This window comes from Ascaphus truei, chromosome 4 (genome assembly GCF_040206685.1).
Source record: "Ascaphus truei isolate aAscTru1 chromosome 4, aAscTru1.hap1, whole genome shotgun sequence".
In the NCBI taxonomy this organism is placed as follows: Eukaryota; Metazoa; Chordata; class Amphibia; order Anura; family Ascaphidae; genus Ascaphus; species Ascaphus truei.
The window spans coordinates 259,772,910-259,786,088 of record NC_134486.1 but is presented as its reverse complement, the minus strand read 5'-3'; the positions used below and the strand labels follow the sequence as shown (position 1 = coordinate 259,786,088).

Here is a 13,179-nt window from a genome sequence, read left to right as displayed (position 1 = left end):
GAGATACATAATAACACATCATGGTGAGCTTGAAGCTCTGCTTCATGACGGTGAATACAGTTTTTATATAACTGATTTTCCAAATAATAACAGTGAAAACAACCTTTTAAAGAGTTTTTCTCTAAGGAAGAGGAACATTGTCTTATATCAGACATGAACATCCTGGATGCATTGTCTTTAGGCATCTTGAAAAGGATTATGTCCACTGAAGTGCCGACTCTGCATTTTTCTACATTGTTTATAGGCATGACATTGTAAAGGCATGCATTGTCTGTCCGTGTGCATGCTCATCTCCAATGAGAGTATTATAATTGTTTTGTTAAAGAAAAGAAAAGAGGAGTCCTGCATATGCTTTCCTCATTACATAAAGAATAAGAGACTGTTTAAAAACAACAAACTATACCACCAGTGGAATTCGTGTTGTGCTAAACATTCCACATGCTTAGTATTGTAAAGAAGATGGTGGAAAGCCCAGGGAACAGCACCAGCCAAATTATGTAACAAATTATGTGTATGGTATATGCAATTGCAATTAGGCAGATATGAACATTGTTTTTTAAATTACTGACAAAGGAAATGTAATTGCAGTTTATACTAAGGAAAACCATGTCCATAGGCAAATCTATAGGTACAAGCAACTCCATCCTGTTGGGATACATTTTAAGTGAATACTGTAGATGCTACAAGCAAAGATGGGCAGGACTATCTGAAATTTAAGATCCTGAATATTTTATTAATTGGTGCACAAGCTGTAAATCTGCAGTTGGTTTGTACAGGAAAATAAGAATAAAATAATATCTCTGGCACCCCCAACTCTGATCACTAATTAATATCCAACTAGAATGATGTCTACATTTGCACCATAATACAAGAAGCAGTGGTGACATACAGTATCTGTTGATTCATTGATCGAATTTAGCATACAAAGTGAAATGGTGAAAATATCTGGTGCCATTTTGAGCAGAGTGCTCATGATATTTGTATATAAAGTAGACAACTTAGATTCTTAAAGTCAGAAGGGACGGAGACATCGTATCAGAATTATAAGGAAAGTAACAAAAATTGCAAAAGGGCAATCAAATTAGCAAACATGGATAATGAAAAAAGGATTGCAATAGAAAGTAAGGTCAACCCTAAAAAGTTCTTTAAGTACCTTAATAACAAAAAAAAATGAGAAAAGAAAATATAGGACCCTTTCAGTGTGAGATGGGTAGGCAGATTATTGGAGATAAGGAAAAAGCAGAGGTATTAAACAAATTCTTTGCCTCTGTGTTTACCAGGGAAGAATCAAGTTCAATAGTAGTGCTGCAGGAGGAAGCCACAACCTCCATGTTAATGAACAATTGGTTAACTGAGGAAGAAGTTCATAAGCGACTTGAAAAAATTAAAGTAAATAAGGTACCTGGCCCCAATGGCATACATCCAAGAGTTCTAAAGGAGTTAAGCTCAGTAATAGCCAAACCATTTTATTTAATATTCAAGGACTCCATTTCCACAGGCTCAGTACCACAAGATTGGCGTAAAGCAAATGTGGTGCCTATATTTAAAAAGGGAGCTAGATCACAACCAGGGAATTACAGACCTGTAAGCCTGACTTCAATAGTGGGGAAACTACTTGAAGGTTTAATACGGAATAATATTCAGGCATACCTAATGGAAAACAAAATTATTAGTAATAGTCAGCATGGATTTATGAAGGATAGATCATGCCAAACTAACCTTATTTGTTTCTTTGAGGAGGTAAGTAGGAATTTAGACAAGGGTAATGCAGTTGATGTGGTCTACTTAGATTTTGCAAAGGCTTTTGATACGGTTTCACACAAGAGGTTGGTGTACAAAATAAAGAAATTTGGACTCAGTAATAATATATGCACCTGGATTGAAAACTGGTTAAAGGACAGACAATAGAGGGTTGTCATAAATGGAACTTTTTCAGGTAGGGTTAAAGTCATGAGTGGAGTACCTCAGCGATCGGTACTGGGACCCCTGCTTTTTAACTTGTTTATTAATGACCTTGAGGTTGGGATCGAGAGCAAAGTCTCCATCTTTGCTGATGATACTAAATTGTGTAAGGTAATAGAATCAGTGCAGGATGTAATTTCTCTTCAGAAGGACTTGGAGAGACTGGAAACGTGGGCAGGTAAATGGCAGATGAGGTTTAATACAGATAAATGTAAGGTTATGCATTTGGGATGCAAGAATAAAAAGGCGAATTACAAATTAAATGGGGATAAATTGGGAGAATTCTTGATGGAGAAGGATTTAGGAGTGCTTGTAGACAGCAGGCTTAGCAATAGTGCCCAAAGTCATGCAGTAGCTGCAAAGGCAAACAAGATCTTATCTTGCATCAAACGGGCAATGGATAGAAGGGAAGTAAACATAATTATGCCCCTTTAGAAAGCATTAGTAAGACCACACCTTGAATATGGAGTACAAATTTGGGCACCAATCCTAAGAAAAGACATTATGGAACTAGAGAGAGTGCAGAGAAGAGTCACCAAATTAATAAAGGTGATGGACAATCTAACTTATGAGGAGAGACTAGCTAAATTAGATTTATTAACATTAGAAAAGAGGCGTCTAAGAGGGGATATGATAACTATATACAAATATATTCGGGGACAATACAAGGAGCTTTAAAAAGAACTATTCATCCCAAGGGCAGTACAAAGGACTCGGGGGCATTCCTTAAGGTTGGATGAAAGGAGATTTCACCAGCAACAAAGGAAAGGGTTCTTTACAGTAAGGGCAGTTAAAATGTGGAATTCATTACCCATGGAGACTGTGATGGCAGATACAATAGATTTGGTCAACAAAAGGTTGGACATCTTTTTAGATAGGAAAGGTATACAGGGATATACCAAATAAGTATACATGGGAAGGATGTTGATCCAGGGATTAATCCGATTGCCAATTCTTGGAGTCAGGAAGGAATTTATTTTTCCCCTTATGAGATATCATTGGATGATGTGACTCTGGTTTTTTTTGTTTGCCTTCCTCTGGATCAATAACTATAGATATACGATAAAATATCTGTTGTCTAAATTTAGCATAGGTTGAACTTGAGGGACGGAAGTCTTTTTTGAACCTCATCTACTATGTAACTATGTAACTATGTAACTCAAAACTTATTTCCTCAAACATACCATTCATTTCATGACACTTTCAAACTAACAGAATCAGTAAATCAGAGATTAACACTTGAAAGAGACATAAAATGGAATATACTTCACCTATGGTTGAAGAATGAAAACCCCAGTCTACTACTATACATCTTTCACAGCACCCACAGAAGGAAAAGCTTTAGATCTGAAAGGCATGAACCTTTTAACCCTGATTATTTCTCTTTTCTTTAAATAGCCCTTCTATTTATAATCTTAGTCAATTCGATGTTCCACGTTGTAAATCTATGCACTTTGGAAAGTCTTATCTTTCTGTGGACTTATATTAATATCCAAGAGAGGAGGCGTGTGAAATCATGCAAAGTCGATGACGAGATCATGTCAAAACAGCAAGTCCTGTACATTTTCTTAAACCCAGATGGGGATGTAAGTAACTTAATATTGTCTCATTAAAAAAACCTTAACCCAGATTAATAGCTGTGAACAGAAAATGGTGTCAGTTACAGAATGGGTGTTTTGATTAACATTAAACCATAACCTGTTATTTTTTTTAAATGCCATTAAAGCAACAGTGTGATTTATTTATCACATTTATATGAATAGTATGTTGGATATCTATAATATGGAAATAAATATACCAAGCAAGGAATGCAAATTGCCTCCCTCAACCTATCGACTAAAATGTTTATGTGTCCCTTTTATAGTTAATCAGGCCGAGAAAGGGTGAAATTGTTACCAGACTTTGTGTTGCTGTGGTATAGATGGATGTAAAGAGTGCTGCCTCGGTAGTGCTCCTGAGGTTCACGGCTCAAAGGGAAACATCAACAGAATTTTTTTTTTAAAGTATGTAAAGAGCAAATAAATACTATGTTAATGTACATGTAAGAGATGTGTGCAGAGGTATATATAATGGAGACCGATTTGGGTGAAATTATATCTTGGCTTTATTGAGCCTGTTCCTATATCCAGGCAAAACATACAAAAACAACAAAATAACAACTTCCCAGACCCTATGTGCAGGACTGGAGGGATATTCCCATTACTAGCCTATGACCTCAGAGTCTCAGGAGGTACCTTAAGCAGGTGGCCCTCAATGTCAGCCTCTGGCAGTTTTCTGGGTCCTCGGTGTCCAGGAAATATAGGTCTCTGGTGTCTGGATGTCTTTATCTCAGCACAGCCTTTGTGCTCAAGACAGTGTCTGTGTGCAGGCTTCTCTGGTCTCCTTCTGTCAGCCCAAATGTGAGCTAAGGAATCTCTCTCACAACGGGCTTTTTACAGAGCTCTCCAGGTGGAGTCTAGTTAATTGCCTGTGTGCAATTAACCAGCTCGCTGCTGGATTTAGAGGCAGTTTCTCTCAAACAGTGATAAATCCCTGTTACAGTATACGATACATTTATTTTTCAGAAGTAAATTATCACTAAGGAATGATCACTGTGGAACTGAATTCACTGTATTTTGCTCAATTAAAATGGGAGCAACATAGAAAAGTAATGTACAGTGCACATTACTGGAACACAATGGTTTGGATCGGCACTCAAATATATTGAAAAGTATACGGCCAGAGAGCAGTAGATGTCTATACGTATTTAGTTTAACCTCCTTTATTATTTTTTTTGTGAAAATGTCTCCAAACCATTGTTGTTTCTGTATTGTCTGTAAGCCTTTTGGTGGAGGTGATGGATCTGAGCACCAGTGCATACAAAATAAGATTTTTTTTTAAAGAAAATACTAATGATGAGTGCAAGTTATTTCAGTTTTTTTTTTGTACAGTGGACATTACTGTACATTGGTATTTGTAACTGTGCTGTACCGAATAAGGCTTTCAGTTGACAAATATAAAACAAAATAAATGGTAGAGAAGGTGGAGTATCCTTCTACTTTACTGCAGCTTGAATATTCTTTAGCTTAGATGTGCTATCAGGATAAGACATCAGATCTACTGTATGTCACTTTCTGTATGGGATAGAGCAGCTGTGCGCAAACTGGGGGGCACGAGATTTTTTTTGGGGGGGGCGCGGGCGGTTGCAGACATCCCACGCCCTTCCCAAGGCATTTAAATTAAATGCCAGGGGACCGCGTGGGACCTCTGCATCCCTGGGATAGAGGATTATGTTTTAACAAAGAAACTCTGTAACATAATTTACCTTGAGATCTGACCAAAATCAGTATAGTCAAACTTCTCTCAATCCACTTAAAGAAGCAATCCCGTTGCTATTTTTTATTTTTTTGCAGAATTCAAAATTGGTGGTCCTGCAAAGCTAAAGTGTGCCATTTTGTAGCTCAAGGGATCAGTTGCCAAGATACTTACACGTCTAGTTTCCAGTGTTTTCTCTCCCATTCAAGTAATCAAAATTGCTGCCAAAATCGGCATTGGTCCCGGGTGCTAATAGGAAACTGCAGTGTCATCGGGGACACTTGCAGCCATCTTTGAATATCCAGGATGAATGGCGGCAACTACACGTATCTGTGAGTATTGGGAATTGCTGTTTCTTCTGTAAAATGTTCTTTGTGCATTGTTCCCTAGCTTTATGTAATACAAGATGTAACTTTTGGATGCCCTATTACATGAGTTTACATAACCATTGTTATCTTCTCACATGATTGTATTAAGAGATAAGGAGTTTACTTAAAGCCATTGATTGGTGGCATTCATGATCTCTCAAGTAAATTGGATAAGATGCATTGAGATCATTATGTGGCTCAACATTTCTATTCCATATGTAGAGATGGGTGAATTTTTTCTGAGACATTTACATTTGTGGCGTTTCTCTGCAGCCCTGGATTTTCGCGGCTCAGTCTCGAATCGGCATATTCACCCCCTCCTCTTTTTTATGTTTAAAACATTTTCCCGCAAGCAAGCGGAGGCTTGAATGTTTGAACATTGGAGCACGAAAATCTGCACATTCGAATCTAATGTAGAAACATTCATCTGCAGATGTTATGCCTTTCGCAGAAAGGGAGAGCGAAGCAAAAAAGATGGCGGTTTTAGGAGCATCCATCCAAGTGTTTACTATCCTACAGTAATACACAGTAATACACCTTTGAAGATTTGTCTGCAAATTGAATGTTGTTCAAAATACCCCAGACAGTTTGCGGCTCAAATTTTCGCCAATCTCTTTCCATAAGTAAATGATAAAATATCTTAATCAATCTTTTCCTCGTACTGTATTTACAGTACTTTAAGCATCATGCATTCTCTATTACAGTATTTGTACAGCTACAATTAACTCCTTAGCATGGCTTTTACATAGGAAATAATCTTGAAGATATGTTCCTTTGTACATTTCTTTACTTGTTTCAGAATGTTTTAACATACTTTAATTTAACTATGGTAACATTAAACTTATAAATCTTTACAGAATCCCAATTTGTTCCTTCCCATGGAAGTAATTTGTATAATAAAAACATTCTGCTCTAAAGAAAGTTCATTTCTTAAGTGGGCCTCCAAAGCAGTTTTTATAAGAGCAATCCATTAAAATAACAACCATTACAGTTACAGTTTTACAATAATTCATGGTGTTATAACAATGAGCACTGCAGCGTACCTCCTGAGTGCAGAAATATTTCTCATTTGGAACTGAAATAAATTAGCCACAACTTTCTTTCTGCCAATAATTCACCAAGCCTGTAGTAAAATATAGATGGAGTTCCTTTTATTGTGCAGAAGTTTCAAAATTTGTACAGTATGTATGGACTCAAATACACAAAGCTAAATGTGAAAGGTAATGTGAAACATTAGAAAATAATATTTAAAAAAAGCAAAGAAACTTTATTTTCAATGTAACTTGTTTTTCGGCGCAATCATTGCAACTTTGTGTGAAATCAAATCTTTTTTCATTTGACACATTATCACAACAAAAATACATCAATAAGGACTACTCACATGGTTTTTACCTTAACCTCTTAAAGGAGCAATCCAACCAATATCCTACAGTACATGTATGGTTTTTTTTTCTTCAATGAATCAGTTCTTTAGCATTAGATAATAAAGGCATAATCTGCAATACGGACCTTCACTTTACGGACGCGTATGGACATATATACAATAGCACCATTCCCCTGCGCCCATACGCTCGCTTCACAAGTACGGACACTTATTCAGCCCTACAAACCGCCGTAGTTGTGTGACACGCTGATTCCCCTCGCCCAATTGGAAAACATACATGCTCTGGACCCATTGCGTACATTAATGCGGGGTATGCCTGTACTTACTGGATTTCTTTTTTATTCAACTCGTAATGCCATTTTTAATGAGTTTTATTGTAAGCATCTTTTGATTTGTATAGCAGGTATTAGCAGACCTCCTCAGTAGTGCAATATATTTGTAACACTTTCCAGTAATTGCCAGTATTTCCAGCAGTTTGAGTTGCGAACTGTAACAATAGATAATGTTCCTTACATTAGTAATATAAAAATACATTGTAGCTGCTGAGTTACGCTGACTGAAGGATTGATTGAAATTGAGAGGCAGCCATTTAGTGAATCCTAGGAAGCAGGATTTTGCTGATCGATCACGGGAGAACGAAAAAATTTTTTAAAGTGCTGCTTTGATTGTCTATTTAAATGTATCTTGTATGTCCCCTAATGCCAATGTCCTTGTGAAGTATCATCATTAATAATTGCATTGATAAACTAAACATCTGAAATAAAGTAAAATAAAGAGGGAAACCCTTAAAGAATAGGACACAAGAGCTTTTTTACATCATTCCATTAAAGAAAAAATGGCAATCAGGAATAATTAATTGGGCAATGGTAAATAGTTGCCATTTAATAAGGTTACCAGTAGTACTTAAGAGTTCCCCCGAAAAAGGAGTTTGCGTCTCCTATGTTAGATCTGTATTCACCACAGTGTTTAATAACTCCTGTGCAATAATTCAATTTCAATTTAATCCTTTACAAATCTAATAAACCATGTTCTTTGCACCTTGTGGTCAACAATGTAGTGTACCGCACGTATCAAGAAATGTTCAATTGAAGCAAAGAGTTAGATTCCTCGAAGTTTGATATGTCTGATTGTATGAAAACAAAACACTTTCTGAAGAATGTATTTTTTTATTTTTCACCATCTATTATTAAAGTAAATAGAAATAACCGTGTTAGTCCAGTTGCGAAAGTGCAGAGTAGATTAGTACTTCAGTATTATTTGGACTAACAATGGATATTATAAGATAAGCTTTGAAGAATTCTCCCTCTCTTCCTCAGGTCGCCCATACTGAGATTGTTATCTTGTTTTTTATACATCCATGTTACGCTCATGGAAACTTTGTAAATCCGTATTGCTGACCTGAGGAAGAGAGAGAACTCTCGAAAGATTGTCTTATAATATTCATTATTAGTCCAAATAAAAAAGATATCACCTAATGCTGAAGTAACTAATTTACTCTGCATTAATAAAGTACAAAGGTATGATGAGTTAGGGAAGAATTACAATAAATGATGCAGATATTGCTGAGTGATATAGAAAATTCTGAATTGCTTTTCTTTTTTCAGCATCAATACTCAGCCAAGTAAAAGGTGGTAAGTACTGTATTTCAAACTAACATTTTACGTTACATACGAAATACGAATAACAAGCGTTCTTAGATTTATTGTACTGTAGCTTCAAACAGAAAATGTTCTAGTACACTGTATGTCAAAGCAAACTTTTCTTTGCTTTGATCCTATAATGCACAGTTCAGAAATGTTAGATGACTGGAATAATATTTACTCTAACTCTCCAGTTATATTATCTTTTGTCTGTCAACATTTTGTACATGCAATTAATTGTTTGAGATTCGGAAACCAAGGGCATTGTGTGTAGTTATTTGTAAGGGTCTACTGCAATATGTAAATATTTGTCAATTTAATGTTTAGTGAGTCCTCTTTATAACATGTATCTGAAAAATGTGATTGTTACCAACACAATAAAGGTATGTCATGTTTTCATTTGTTCATTAGGAACACTTAGAAACATATATTTGAGTTAAATGACAGTATAAAAGATCCATCATTGAGTGTTGATGATCTGCAACCCAAAACCCTATAAATTTGCATATCTTTCTATATGCATATTTCTTTTTCATACATGTCATTTCCTTTTATGATTCATATTGTGTTTTTTCTAACCACAAAATTACCTACATTATTTTATTAGGATACTAATAAGATAAGGGCGGAAAAAAGGTAGTGTGCTAATGTTAATCCTTATGATGTGAATCTAATATCGAAACCATTGTAATACTGAAAACGAAAAAAGTCATGAACCAAAATCAAGAGTTAAGTAGATCAAAGTGAAAGAAACCCACCACCACACACCAAAGATACAGTGAATAGATACATGATATTTTCAAAATACATTCAACATAGAGATGAGAAAGTAATCCAATAATAAAAGAATGTCTCTATACGGTACTTCCAATCAAAGGAATACATGCAATTTAATGTGCTAGTTTCTAAAATATCTAAACATGAGATAAATAAAAACCACGTATTTCCTAATAAACAATAACACTTTTAAAAAAAATCTCACTTCAAAGGTTAGTGTCCAAGGTAAATCTGTGCACAAACAGTGTTTACTCAACCAGAGTCCAAACAAATGCAGCACTTCACACCTCTACAGAGGCTAGCTCCTCTTTAAATTTCACAGGCGTCCACAGTTACTGCACTTCCCAAGAGGTGCTTCAATCCTCAAATGTAATCAATATGGAAAGAAGAAGAGCGCAGACAACGCCAATTGTGTCATATTGTTTAGACTGCAATGAATGTTTAATGGTAAACATTGCACTCACTATAACAGGTACGTTAAATGTGTATAAAGAACACAGTAGTTTCTCACTATCCTCAAAAGCAGTCCTCCAAGTGTCTCCTGAAACACGTATCTGTCAGTTAGGATGGGAAGGGGCAGTTTCCTGATGAATTAGGTTGATGGTATTTCAATCACATGGAAGGCTTTCTGCACCTCCCCAGCTTCCGTCTCTTGTTGTAGAGCCTTGTGGGTGACGCCATCTTCCCACTACTGACTGGGCCCTGGCTGGTGGGTGCGTCTTGCAGGATTGGAGGACCAGTTTGGAATATATTGAGATATTGCTGTTTCTTATTTAACTTACCTGTTACATGTAAGTGCAGTGTTTACCATTGTAACCTTTATTGCACTACAAACAATGTTACATTATTGGTGTCCCTTGCATTTTGTTTCTTTTCCATATTATACAAACAATACTGGGAAAAAACCCACAATATGATATAGATTCACGAGTGTACTTCAGAGGTTTAAAACAAATGTATTTATCCAAACATCTCTTCTAAATCTGCCATCTGTGTTCGGCCAATGCTCCTTACTTGGTTTTGTGACTTCCTAGACAGGAAACTATAACAGGACCACACTCATTTACAGTGCATCCACTAGCCCATCATTGAAACATAACTTGGTGTGCATTATGATTGTTGTATTTTATTACCTCTTATCAGTTGTCTGTTTGTTCATCCCTCGGATGAGCACACTTTCTCGCAGACGATGAATAGGTGCTGTCCTGTGCTATCTACTGACTTATATACCACGAGACTGAGTGATGTCATAGGGCCCATCAGTGATATCGGCAGTGACATCAACAAGTCACATTTGCTACTGTATGTGAGTTCCCTCAAGTTATTGTATATTAACAGCTTTAGAAAATCAGTACATTTTAGTAATTTCATGTGAAAACGTGCAGATACCTGACAAGTCAATGTGAAGAGAAAATCCATTAACAGATTATACTCCCATGAAGAACAAGAAGTTATGATTATTTTACAAGTGCTCACAGGTAACAAAACAACATAGAAATTCCCATAGATAATCACAATGTCATCCTGTAACATCACCTAGGTCACATTACCTAGGCTCTATAGTAGTGTTTTTCAACAGGGGTTCCTTGGAAACCTCGGGGTTCCCAAGCATCCCTAAAGGGTTCCCGGCATTTTTCAAGTAACTTAAAAAAATGGTACCAAATCTAGAAGAATTTACAACATATTTGATCTCAAACACGCTATGAGGGGCCGATTCATAAAGCAGTGATAAGTGGTTTAAAGGGGGATAAATGCCCCTAGAGCGGGATACTACCTGCTCTGCTATTCACAAAGCAGTGATAACAGTGCAGTATCGCGCTATAATGGATTTTTATCCCCCATAAACAGTCAGTGAAAAAAAAGTCTCCCAATAGGCCAAAAACTGTCAAACCTGCTGTTTTTCGCCAGTAACTTCTTTTCACAAAGCAGTGATAACTGAATCATACTATAAAAGCTCGCCACATTTTTTCACCAGGTAAAGACTAGCGCAAAAGAGATTGAGACATGCATAAAAGCATGTTTTATTTCTTTCAACATAGCACTGATACAAGAGGTCGGCGGGGGTCCCTGGGTGGTCCCCGCGGGTGTCTTGGGGCCCTCAGGTGGTCCCCGTGGGTGTCCAGGGGTCCTCAGGTGGTTCCCACAGCTGTTCATGGGTCCTCAGGTGGTTTCTGTGGGTGTCTAGGGGTCTGTGGGTGGTCCCTGCAGGTGTCAAGGGGTCCTTGGGTGGTCCCTGAGGGTGTCCAGGGGTCCTTGAATGGTCCCTGTGTGCCCGGGGTTCTTGGGTGGTCCCTGCGGGTGTCTGGGGGTCCTCGGGTGATCTTGCAGGTTTCTGGGGTCCCTCTGGTGGTCCCCGCTGGTCTGCGGTACCAATCCTGTGCCCCCCCAAAAAATTGTGCAATACTTTGAAATAAGTACATCTCACCCCCCCACCCACCAATATATACAGTACAGTAATGGGCAAAATTACTATTATCCAGATAAGGATAATAGTGCATTTGCCCATTTAAAATAAAACATTAACAAGCAGAAATAAAGTAAACAAAACTTGTACTTACCCCTGCCAGCCAGACATAATGAAGGCCGTCCTCATCCTCATCACGTCCATGTTCTCCATTGCCAGCAAGAATACAATAAAAAAATACAATCTAATGGCCCTTAACTCCTTAATCACCTTAGTGGTTAGTAACCGCTATAGTAATAAAGAGGTTAACCCACCCTCCCCCACTACCCACCCTGGAAGCCTAATCACCCTCCCTTCAACTACCACACCCTCCACCCATTCACTGGTACAGTGGGTACATCATGTGAAGCTAAAAAAAAAAAACAGGCACAAAATAAAACATATTACATAGAAAAAAAAACACATTACAAATGCCAATAAACCAATTGATTGGCACAGTGGGTACATCATGCCCATATAATATATATATTAACACTGTGGCAGTCAATGGTTAACCTAAAAATTAAATAACCACCAACAATAGCCAATGCAATCATAACAATAACCAAATATACAACAATAAACAAGTAAACACCACAACATTACCAGAAATCAATTAAACAAATATCAAATAAACAAAATAATTACAAATTAAAACACCAAAAAAAGAAAAGAAAACTCGACATAAACACCATTATTAAAAAGAAAAAGACCAAAAATTAAACACCAAATAAAAAAGCAAACAATAAAAAAAGTAACAGAAATAAACAATTGAAAACACCACAAAAATTCCCCATTAAAAATCAAAACACAAAATAAATAGCAAAAATATTTCAAAGCAAAGAACAAAAATACATTTAAAAGAAATACAAGCAAGCATTTGCCAAAAAAAACGCATTGCTTGTCACTGTATGTATGTATAGCCCTAATGGGGCATACATAAATACCTTGGCAGTCAATGGGCAATAAAAAAAATACAATTAAAAAACACAATTAAAAAACCTGTAAAATAAAAATAACATACATTCAATGTTTTTTTGTTACCTTTAGATGTCTTCACCCTCCGATTCCCGTGGTCTCAGCAAACTCTCGAACAAATCCACGATCCAAAACAGCAACGGGACTCAGGTAAAGTCCAAAGTCCTTTTCTTATTTATCTTCATCTTTTAATTGTAATCCATTTGGGGGTCTTCTTTCTTCTTCTTCTTCTGTATCTTCATCTTCATCCATATTCATCTTTAATGCCATTGTAATCCTATTTGGGAAGGAGGTCTTCACTCTCTAGGTTCTTGGCATCAAATGAGGTGTTAT

The 13,179-nt window shown here is 36.8% G+C and overlaps 1 protein-coding gene across 10 annotated transcripts in view; it reads right to left on the bottom strand.

Annotated features, from left to right (window-relative positions):
• The window catches only part of EYA4 (EYA transcriptional coactivator and phosphatase 4), a 301,887-nt gene that overhangs the window by 265,083 nt on the left and 23,625 nt on the right, over positions 1–13,179 (bottom strand). The window contains exon 1 of one of the 10 annotated variants that reach the window (XM_075597351.1): positions 7,335–7,354. The exons of 8 other annotated variants lie outside the window; for them this stretch is intronic. The gene's annotated coding sequence lies outside the window, so the exon portion shown is untranslated. Of the gene's footprint in view, positions 1–7,334; positions 7,355–13,179 lie in introns of those variants that run through there. One more of the 10 variants, XM_075597356.1, reaches the window with a different exon arrangement.